Consider the following 10832-nt stretch of genomic DNA (forward strand, 5'->3'; position numbering starts at 1 on the left):
TGGCGCTCAGCCTTTCTTATGGTCCAACTTTCACAGCCATACATTACAACTGGGAAAACCATAGCCTTGACTATACACACTTTTGTTGGCAGGGTAATTAAGCAGATGATTTGTGACCATCTAGAACAGGCATGTCAAACTGCCGGCCTGCAGGACGGATGCGTCACACCAAAACCGCACCCACCCCATTGCCAGCAATGCAGAAAAAGTCCCAATACGTCATGCAATGTCACATGACATCGCGAGTTTGACATGCCTAGAAGAATAAGAAGAGTAGAAGTATAGAATAGAGCTGGAAGGGACCATGAAGGTCTTGTAGTCCAGCCCCATGCTCATGCAGGAGAACCTATACCATTCCAGGCAAGCAACTGTCTAGCCTCTTCTTAAAAATCTCCAGTGATGAAGTGCCCACAATTTCTGAAGGCAAGCTATTCCACTGGTTAATTGTTCTCACTGTTAGGACATTCCAACCATTGTTTCATGTCCTGCCTTCTTGTGCTTTGGAGAATAATTTGAACCCCTCTTCCTTGTTGCAGCCCCTCAAATACTGGAATACTGCTATCATGTCACACCTATTTCTTCTTTTCTTTAGACTAGCCCAACCCAAGTCCTGCAGCCGTCCTTCATATGTTTTAGTCTCCAGGCCTTTGATCATCTTAGTTGCTCTACTCTGGATTTTTCCAAAGTCTCAACATCTTTTTTGTAGTGTGGTGACCAAAATTGGTTGCAGTATTCCAGGTGTGGTCTTACTAGGGTTTTATAAAGGGGTAATAATACTTCGCGTGATCTTGATTCTATGCCTCTGTTTATACAATCCAGGATTGTATTAGCTTTTTTGGCTGCTCCTGCACACTGCTGGCTCATAGTCAAGTGATCATCCACTAGGACTCCATTAACTCTCAGAGTTAATGTTTTTGAGCCAGGTCTCGCCTAATCTGTACTTATACCTTTGGTTTTTCCTGCCTAAATGTAAAACTTTGCTTTTCTCCACATTAAATCTCATTTTGTTGGATAGGGCCCATTGTTCAAGTTTGTCAAGAACTTTTTGGATCCTGAGCTTTTCTTCTGGGGTGTTGGCTATTCCTGCCAGTTTAATGCCATCTGCAAATCTGATGAGTATCCATTCTATTCCCTCATCTAAGTCATTTATGAAGATATTGAAGAGTACTCGGCCTAAGACAGAACCTTGTGGTACCCCACTGCTCGCTTCTCTCCATGTGAATGTAACACTATTGATGACTACTCGTTGAGTATGGTTTTCAGCTAGCTTCAAATCCTGATGGTGCTGTTGTCTATTCTGCCTCTTTCTAGCTTACCAAGAAGTAGGTTGTGGTCTAGAAAGGAACAAGGTAATTGTTGAAAGCCAGAATGAGTTTGTTAAAAACAGGTCATGCCAGACAAACCTTGTTGCCTTCTTTGATAAAGTGATTAAATTAGTTGATCAGGGAAATGCTGTAATTATAATATATTTGAACTGCAGTAAGATATTTAGCAAAATAGACCACAGCCTATTTCTTAGTAAGATAAAACAAGGTGGAATAGACAGTACCACTACCTGATGGATTTGCAGTTGGCTGACCTAGTACACTCAGTGTGTAATCCTCAATGGAGCTATATTTATGTGGAGGGAAGCATGCAGTGAGTACCTCAAAGTTCTGTCTTGGGCCCAATGCTCTTCAGCATCTTCATGAGTTAGATGAGAGGAGGATAGAAGGCAAATTCATCAAATTTGCAGATGACACCAAGCTGAACGGAATTGCCAACACTTTGGAAGATATACTCAAGGCTCAGAAGGATCTTGACAGACCTGAGCATTGGGCCCTATCCAACAAGTTGCAGTTCAGTGGTGAGAAAAGTAAAGTCCTGCACTTAGGCAGGAAAAAACAATTATATAGGTACGTGCAATACAAAATATCTACTGAACAGTGGTAATTGTGAGAGGGATTTAGGTGTCCTGGTGAATTACTTCTTAAGTATGAATGCTGCAGCTGCCAAGAAAGCCAAATGGAAAGTGATAGTACCACTCTGTACTACACTAGCGAGGCCACATTTGGAATACTGAGTCCAGTTCTGGTCACCATGATACCAAAAAATACTTAAACCCTAGAAAGACTGCCAAGAAGAACAACCTGGCGGTAAAGAGTCTGAAGCCTAAATCATACCATAAAAAATTATGGATATATTTAGCCTAATGAAGAGAAAGCTCAAGGCAGACACAATAGCAGTTTCCCAATACTTGAAGGGCTGTCAGAGGGAAGAAGATATCAATCCATAGCACCTGAGGGCAGGACATGAAGCAACAGGAGGAAATTTGTCAGAAGAAGATTCAACCTGGAACTATGGAGGTATTTCCTAATAGTGAGAATCAATGGAACAGTTTGCCTCTCAGAGTTGTGGGTGCTGCATCATTGGAGGGTTTTCAAGAAAAGATTGGACAACCATCTGTCTGGCATGGTACAAGAACTCCTGCCTTGTACAAGGGGTTGAACTAAAAGACTTCCAAGCTCCCTTCTAGTCCTATGATTCTAGGTGTTCGGTGGTTGCAAGAAGGGATCTATTACATAGAACACTATATGTAATCCACTTTCCCTTAAGCTCTCAGAGCAGATTGATATGGATTTCACATCACATAGAAGGTTGGAAACTCAAAGAATAACACCTGCTGTCCTCATCTGTTGACTCCCAAATAGGATGAAACACTTAGCCATTGTTTCCCAGTTACAGTAAATATATTGGTGGTTAGTATAACCGAAAACACCCTCAGAAAATATACACTGTGTTAAAATAGAGAGATTCTGTCCCCCAAGTATAGTGCAGAGCATGGCATAATGCAACATCTGTATGTCTCAGCTTTGCGAGGGATAGTGGACTATATAGGACTCTAAGGGATGCTACGGGAAGGTGGACTATTTATCTGATGGTTTCTGTCCATCCCAATCTGGCAGATAGGCACATTCAGTGAAGTAATGTCACCTGATACGTCCTATAAAGCAGGGGTCCCCAACCCCCTGTTCATGGTACCGGGCTGTGGCATGCCAGCAATCAGTCCACACAAACAAGCAAAGCTCCATCCATGGGATGCATAAGAATTTTCAGAAAATGAAAGACTCTACCATACGTGGGATGCAGGCAGCACACAAAACCACACACTCTCTGGTCCATGGAAAAACCTTTCTCCACAGAACCGGTCCCTGATGCCCAAAAGGTTGGGGACCTCTGCTATGAAGACTTGCCTTATTGAGCACCATCACCACCACCACCACCACCGAGTTTCAGACAGCTTTGACAGTTTTGGCCTTCCTGAAGACCTGGTCTTTTCCCCATGCAGCCAGCCCAGCAAGTGTGTAGACGACATATTGGTAAGATGTTTTTACAGTGGCTTCAACTTGATTGTTTTAATTGATTTCTAATTAGTTCAAGATATTTTACTTTTGGGTCATCATCCAGAGTCCCATTGGTAAATGGATGGTTATATAAATTTGTTAAATAAATAAATATACTGATTCCTTCTGCCCAACCTTTTTCCTGGGGGAGACTCTCAGCAAGGTTTCTTTGTAGTCACTACCCCTTCTATTTCCTAGGAGTTCCCAAATGCAGAATTCTATGGCTGGTAAACGCCTCTGTTTTTAAGAGTCTTGCTTAATTATCCTTGTTGTGGGTTTAGAGTCCCATGATGATGAAATACCCAGCGTGCCTAGGGCACAGGGTGCAGTATTTATCATCTCTATCAGCACGTGTGTGTCTCTTTCCCATACAAATGGAAAAAATGCAATATAACAATTATAACAATATCTCTCTCTCTCTCTCTCTCTCTCTCTCATCTAATCTCTGATTTTCTGTTTCCATTTCCTGGCATCAAAATAAAGCCTGCTCAACATTTGTTTCTTTTCTTAAAAGATAACAGCTAACTAATCACCAGGAATTCAAACAGCAAAATAAATAAATAGCTATTGTATTAGAAGTCTGTTATGGTTTCTATGGTATGACATCTCTCATTTAATCCCTGGTTTTTTGTTTCCATTTCCTGGTATCAAAAGAAAACCTGCTCAGCATTTGTTTCTTTTCTTAAAAGATAACAGCTGACTAATAACCAGGAATTCAAATAACCGAATTACAGGAATACAGGTGTAGATGAAGAAGAAGGAAATATTTTATTTCTCCAAAACAACTTCAGACAGGCTAGGCAGGAAGGTTGAGAAAGGTTGGTGTATTATTTTTGAAAAAAATGATTTCTCCTTCCCTTTTGAAAAGAAAAGCTGCTTTCCACTGAAGACATGATGTAGGAGAAGATGGCACTTTCTGTCAGTGTCTGCAGTGCTGAAGGCACATCCAGTACATCTCTTTGTGATCAGAGTAGATTTTGAAGATCATAAAAGTAAGGAGGTCGGTGCTGCAATTTTGGCCATAGGTTGATTACACCTGCATCACCCATGAGGAAATTTTTCAGGCAAAAAAGCACCAGCTGGCATCACTGTTCATGGTTGCTACTCACTAATATGCAGTGCTTTTTTGTAAAAGAAAATGGTGCCGGAACTCACACATGTCATACAACCTACCTTGCCTACCTTACAAGGCTCCATCCAAACAAGGTGCCGGAACTCCGTTCTGAGCGTTCTATGACAAAAAAAGGCCTGCTAAGATATAATGTGACATGGTTGCTGATTATGTTCATTTGTTTGGGCTAGAACAACTTCAATTCGGTTTCAAGGGCATAAAATGAGTTTATCCAATCTGTGCAAAAATCATGTTCTGGAAGTGTTTTAGAAAAGCTGCATATTCAAAATTACACATGCAGGTCACATGTGTTCATTACATGTTATGTTAACTACACTTTATTCACAAAAAAGCAATAAACTCGAATCTAATTTACAGCTAAGAGTTGTGTGTGATGGCGGTTAAATGCCAATATCCTCAACGTGTTGAGTTGATATTTTGGCTGAATCCACATTTATTTGGCCTTGCTGCAGAGTTAATGCCCCCTCTATGTTTTTTTAAAGTCAGGAGGACTTTTCACTGTTTTGTAACATCAAACTTTGAACTTTTGGCATCAAGGTCTTGTTTAATATTTGAATGAAAAGCTTGGGATCAAGGTGAAATTATATCAAGAAAGAGAGGCAAAATTGAGAGACTGCCAACATCTCCTTTAGTGAAAATAATGGAGATGCTTGTCTTGCAGCGATGGACAAATTGGTTCTGAAATGAGAAATTATGGTTAAAAGAGACAATGCAGTTGATGGTTCTGACATTACTAGGAATGCCATATTAGGAATATGGAACAGATTTAAACCCAGGCTATGCTCCAAAATACTTTTATTAGCTTCAGCACAAGAAGCATTTTATAGAAAAAGAAACAAGTAAAGAGAAATGGTTAAGGAGCCCTAGGGGCTTTCTGAGCTCAATTGTTTTCTTGTAGCCCTAATATGGACGTTTTGCTCAAAATGGAAAAAATGAATCGGTGATTTATGGATTTGCTGATTAAAAAGGTTGAATATGGGAAGAAAGAACCATGTAATGTAACCTTAAAGATGGAGGAGAGATAATAAGTTTGTTTGTAACTGCTGTAAAGAAGTTATTTTATATATATTTTCATTTTTCATTTTTATTTTTTTCTCTGTATTGTTTTCCCCCCACTTTTTTGTTTTTCTTAATTTCTGTTTATATATTTTCATGTTTATCTTCCAATTATTTAAAATTTTCTAATAAAAATGGCAACATAGATTATGACGAATGCCTCCTAGTGGGAGAGTCTGTCTCCTCCTTAAGAGTACTGCACAATTTTTGTCCAATGTCCAGCTTTTCAAGGGGAGGACTGTTGAGTGGTGATAGTCTTGTAACTTCAAAGGCCTCTGGAGGAAGCAGATTATCTGGACTCACTGCAATCAGATGTCAGGCCAGGTTATAGTACCATGACTTTATATCTCTCAAACATCCAGAGTTGACCACAGGAAATGTTTTATGATGTTTTGTATTATGTCATAAATTTTTAAATAAAATTTGCCAAATTTCAGTTCCCTGGGAGTCATGGGTCCTGGATACTGAATATATTCTGTAAATTAGACCATGTGAAATACCTTCATTGAAAAGGTTGTACCCTATGATGCAGTGTTTTGACCAGTTAAAGGATACAGACACGAATACTGTAGTAGCACTGTAGATTTGAAAGACTAATACTGGTCATGCTTACTACCTAGATTTTAGTCAGTACCTTTTGGCCCATATGAGAAAGGTAATAGGATGAGGAAAAGACAGTATAATTCAGTTTGGGGTGACCTTTTGACTGGCAATATTACAAATTCAGCTCCTAGGATTTCTAATTCAAAACACAGTAATGTGACCTGAATAGATAAGATCATGCACATGAGACAATGTTGGGTATGATGGACCAGTAATTTAAAATGAAATTCCCATTGACATTGATCAATAACAAAATGCAAGTCCTCATTTGGGCAACAAATCTCTTGAATCATAATGCTCCATTTTTATTTACAGATAGAACATGGAGACCTATCACATCAAGAAATTACAGCCATGATAATACCATGCTTTCTATCTACTCCTCTTCAGACCATAACACTCAGATTGCAAAAATCCAGACAGATATTAGTTAAAAGCAAATAATTAACATTTCTGTATGTCTTTGATGCCAATAGTGGCTATCCCAATTTTGAAGCCTAGGCCTGGTACTTTTAGTTTGGATGGTAATTGGTTAATTACTGTGTCATTCATTACTTTGTGAAACAAGTTGAATAAAGTTCCAGTTTCCATGTTTGTATTATATTCCTCCAGGACAAAAATGCAAATAACTGAAGTAGTTTGTTTATAATTGAGAAACAGTTTTCTCCATAATGCTGGTAGTAAACAAAGCAATGTGTAATATTGACATCCTAAAATGCTATTAATATTGATAGCATTTTTACTTTTTCCTAATTACAGCCAGTACTTTAAACTTTCTAAATAATGTTATGTTCATAGTTTATCATCATATTACACAAGTATTCTTGCATTGAAATAATACAGTATATCAAGATGTATAAGGTTACTATAAAAAGGGGGAAACAATATTGTTGAAACAATTTTGATGTACTAGTGTTAACTCATCCACTCTGGTCCCTCCTCATGTAAATTGGACTTCAACTCTCATTATTCCCAGCTGAAGGAAACATTTGGCTTCTACTCTCTTAGAACTGATGTTTTGCAAGTTTCTGAATCATCAAAGACACTGAAGCTTTGTCCAGGTGACATGTTCCCTTATCACAAGATTTTATATTCAGATTTCAGAATGCATAAAACAAATGCTCTTTTCAAAGGTGTAGCAGAGAAGTTTTAAGTCTGTTAGAAAGCCACTGTAATTGAAACTCAGTGTTCACTATCTGCTGAGTACACAAGTTGATTCATTCAATATAATTCTCACTCTGCTACACAGAAAGAAAAAGGGGTTTTCATGTCTTCTATCATCAAGCAAGGTTGTTTAGCAAGTCCATCAAAGGGAGCCTGTAAAACGATACAGCAGCAAACAAGTTGGTATAAACATTGCCAAGAGAGGTGTAACAGTTCCAAAGATTACTGAACATGAAAGATGGATCAAAGTGTGCAGCAAATGCCAATGGAGGAGCAAAGCCAGCTGTGACACTGTAAACGTGTTTGTTTACTCACATTAAAGTGCAATAGCAGACTTATTGAACATCCAAGTAATTTGCATTGCCCATGGGAATAGCATAGGAATCTGATTTCTGATATATTTTTGTATACAGAACAGCATGTTTTATGTATGACATTTTAACCTTTATGTCCCAAAACACTTTTTTTCCTTATCATTGCTTGACAGTCAGTATCTACAGATGATTAGCCTTTTTCTAGGTATTTTTCAAAAGCAAACCTTTTGTTAGAACACCAGCTGCAAATTATGAAACAATGTGTAACCACAATGTTGTTTTTTTGGGGTATCTAATCTATAAAGAATTAGATATTTCTACCAAGTCACCTTGGAAATGTGTTGGTATTAAGTTGGTATTAGATGCATCAGTGTACTTAAAAAAACTTGTTATGCAGAGCTTAGTTTGATGAGTTGGAAAATGTAAGAAGTGTAGATTTACTACAGACTCCAAATGAAGTTCCCTTATGTTTACTGATACTGAAGGGAAACTCCAATGCAGCTATAACACGCTGAAAATCAATGGGAAAACCAAACAAAGGATTTCACACCAAAAAAAAAAAAAATAAAGTAAAGATCTACTAAAGACAACAAGTGATCATAGAAAACAAAATTTACCTGAGATTGACAAAAGTAAACATATAAAAAGACATGAGAATGTCTCTCTTTGTAATATCTCTGGAGAATTCAAAAGCTTGCAGGTTTTGTTTCCTTTTGTTTGGTACAGTAAAAGGTATTATCCAACTCTGGATTTTATTTTGGGGCTCTTTTTAGACCGACACAGCCATTACTGCTATTTTGAGACAGAAAAAATGAAAATGTAATCATCACATTGAGAAAAGCACCACTTTTTTTGCATGCCTAGACTGTCAGGAGTGACAGTCAATTGCCTGGACATGATCCCTGAAGATTTTTTTGGCAAATTTCAGAAGTGGTTTGCAATTGTCTACTGACTGTGACCCAGCTGGTTTTGTGCCTAAGGTTTTGTGTTAGAATTCACTAGGTTCTTAGCCCAATGTCTTATCTACTGCAACAAACTGACTCTTATGAGAAAATGTACTTGTCTTTAATTGTACAACCATTTAAAAATGCAGGTAGTCTTCAATGATGACTGTAATTAGGGCTGGGAATTCATCGCTGACACAGTTGTGAAACAAAAAATAACAGTTGTGCCTACTTATGACACCAATTACCCCAGTTCTGGTTGCACTTATAAGTGAATCACATGCAGTTGTTAAACACATCAAATGACCTCTATTTGCAGTCCTCCTGGTCTTTGAACAGACAGTAGGGAGCTTCATTTTAGAAAACAGATGGTGCAAAGACAAAAATTAATTAGAAACTTATTTATATTTAATTCATATATAATACTGTCTGAATCTACAGTTCCCAAGCTGTACTCTGCAGTGTCACAGGACACCATAGGATATATTAAATTTTCAAGAGAAACATAACAGTACTCAACATCTGTCACACACCATATGAGTCAGTAGCTTAGGGGTGCTGTGAAAAAATTACTGAGGCTCCAAGGGTGCTGTGAACTGGGAAACCTTAGGAATCCCAGTTCCAGACACTTAATGGAGATCCTAGGAGCCCCACCCAAGGCTTTCAGATATCTTAGATCTACTATTCTTCTCATTCCATTATGTACTTGTGAACTCTGAAATCAGAGACTATCTACCTCAATCTTCAAATCTATTCTTAAAATACAGGAAAAAGCTGATTACAAGTAGAGACACCCCATAACAATGACTGTACTGTAAATATAATTAAAATGTGTTGTCCTCTCTGTTGTAATTTTAAGTATTATTAGGCAAACTAAGTGGATCAGAAGCCAAAGTATTCAGTACTTCTGCATAAAACTGAGCCAAATATGCTGTGAGAATGACAGGAATGATGATACCTTGACCTGAGAAATGGTCATCTAGTGGAAGCCTGCAATTCACAGAAAAAGATGAACCAAGATCTCCACAGTAATTCAGGTTAGGTCTGAATAAAATCCAGAAAGAACTTTAACCTTGGAAAAGCAAACTAAAAAAAGTAGCTTCCTTCAACTAAACTTCAACTCTTGATGACTTTCATGGACTGATCCATGCAGTTTTGTTCGCAATATATAAATGGTTGCCACTTAATTTTTCCAGGATTTTTCTTCAAAAATATAGTCAAGCATGCACCACAGGATTTTCCAAATATTCCTGTGTCAGATCTGATCTTGATTAGTTTTCTGAGATCAGGCAGTATTGATTAGATCAGTGATGGCGAACCTTTTAGAGATGGAGTGCCCAAACTGCAACTCAAGGCCCACTTATGTATCGTCAGGTGCCGGATGGGCGTGGCCCATTGGGTGGGTGTGGCCCATTGGGTGGGCAAGGCTGCAGTGGTAACGGCAGACTGGGTGGGACTAAAAAATTCAATCAATCAATTGCAACTTTGCGAGAATTTTGACTGTTGGACCAATGGGAAAATATGAGGAGCAAAGTACTGAAATATACTTTGAACTATAATCTTAAAAGTTTGATAAAATGACATACATATGTTATTTAACGCCAGATTGTTAAGTTATCTGAAATGTACAAAGGTATTTTGAATGTTTGCCGGAAATATAACTTTATTTTTATTATTTATGTGGTGGATGTGTTATAAGCCAAAGAAATATTGAGAACAGTTCCAGAAGATCCTTAAAATGGACTTACAATGGAAACCAGAAGTTTTTCTTTAGAACTATTGGATAAAGAGATGGGGGAAAAATGAACTTTGTGATTATGTATCTTGATGGCAGCAAGAATCCCACATGCTCAAAAAAGAGGCATTGACTCCCACAAAAGAGGAATGGACTAAAAAGATTGTGGAACTGGCAGAGATGGCAAAGTTAATTACATTTATTAGATAAAAGAATGTAAATAGTTTTGTTTCCAGTTGGAAATCATTTTCAGACTCTTGAAAGAGAAAAAAAATGTAGTATTTACTGTTTTAGAAAAGTAAAAAGTTAATATTGTGACTGCATTATGTATCTTATAGCACGGAAAGATGTTGGAAGTCATTGCTTTTTGTTTCTTTCCTTTTTCTTTCCTCATTTTATCCCCTTTCCCCTCTTTTCTCATTGTCTTTATTTTTATTTCTATTTTATATTACAAAAAAAAACTTTTAATAAAAAATGAAGAAAAGGAATGCCACATGACAA

Source organism: Vipera ursinii (assembly GCF_947247035.1).
Source record: "Vipera ursinii genome assembly, chromosome: 1".
NCBI classification, from domain to species: domain Eukaryota; kingdom Metazoa; phylum Chordata; class Lepidosauria; order Squamata; family Viperidae; genus Vipera; species Vipera ursinii.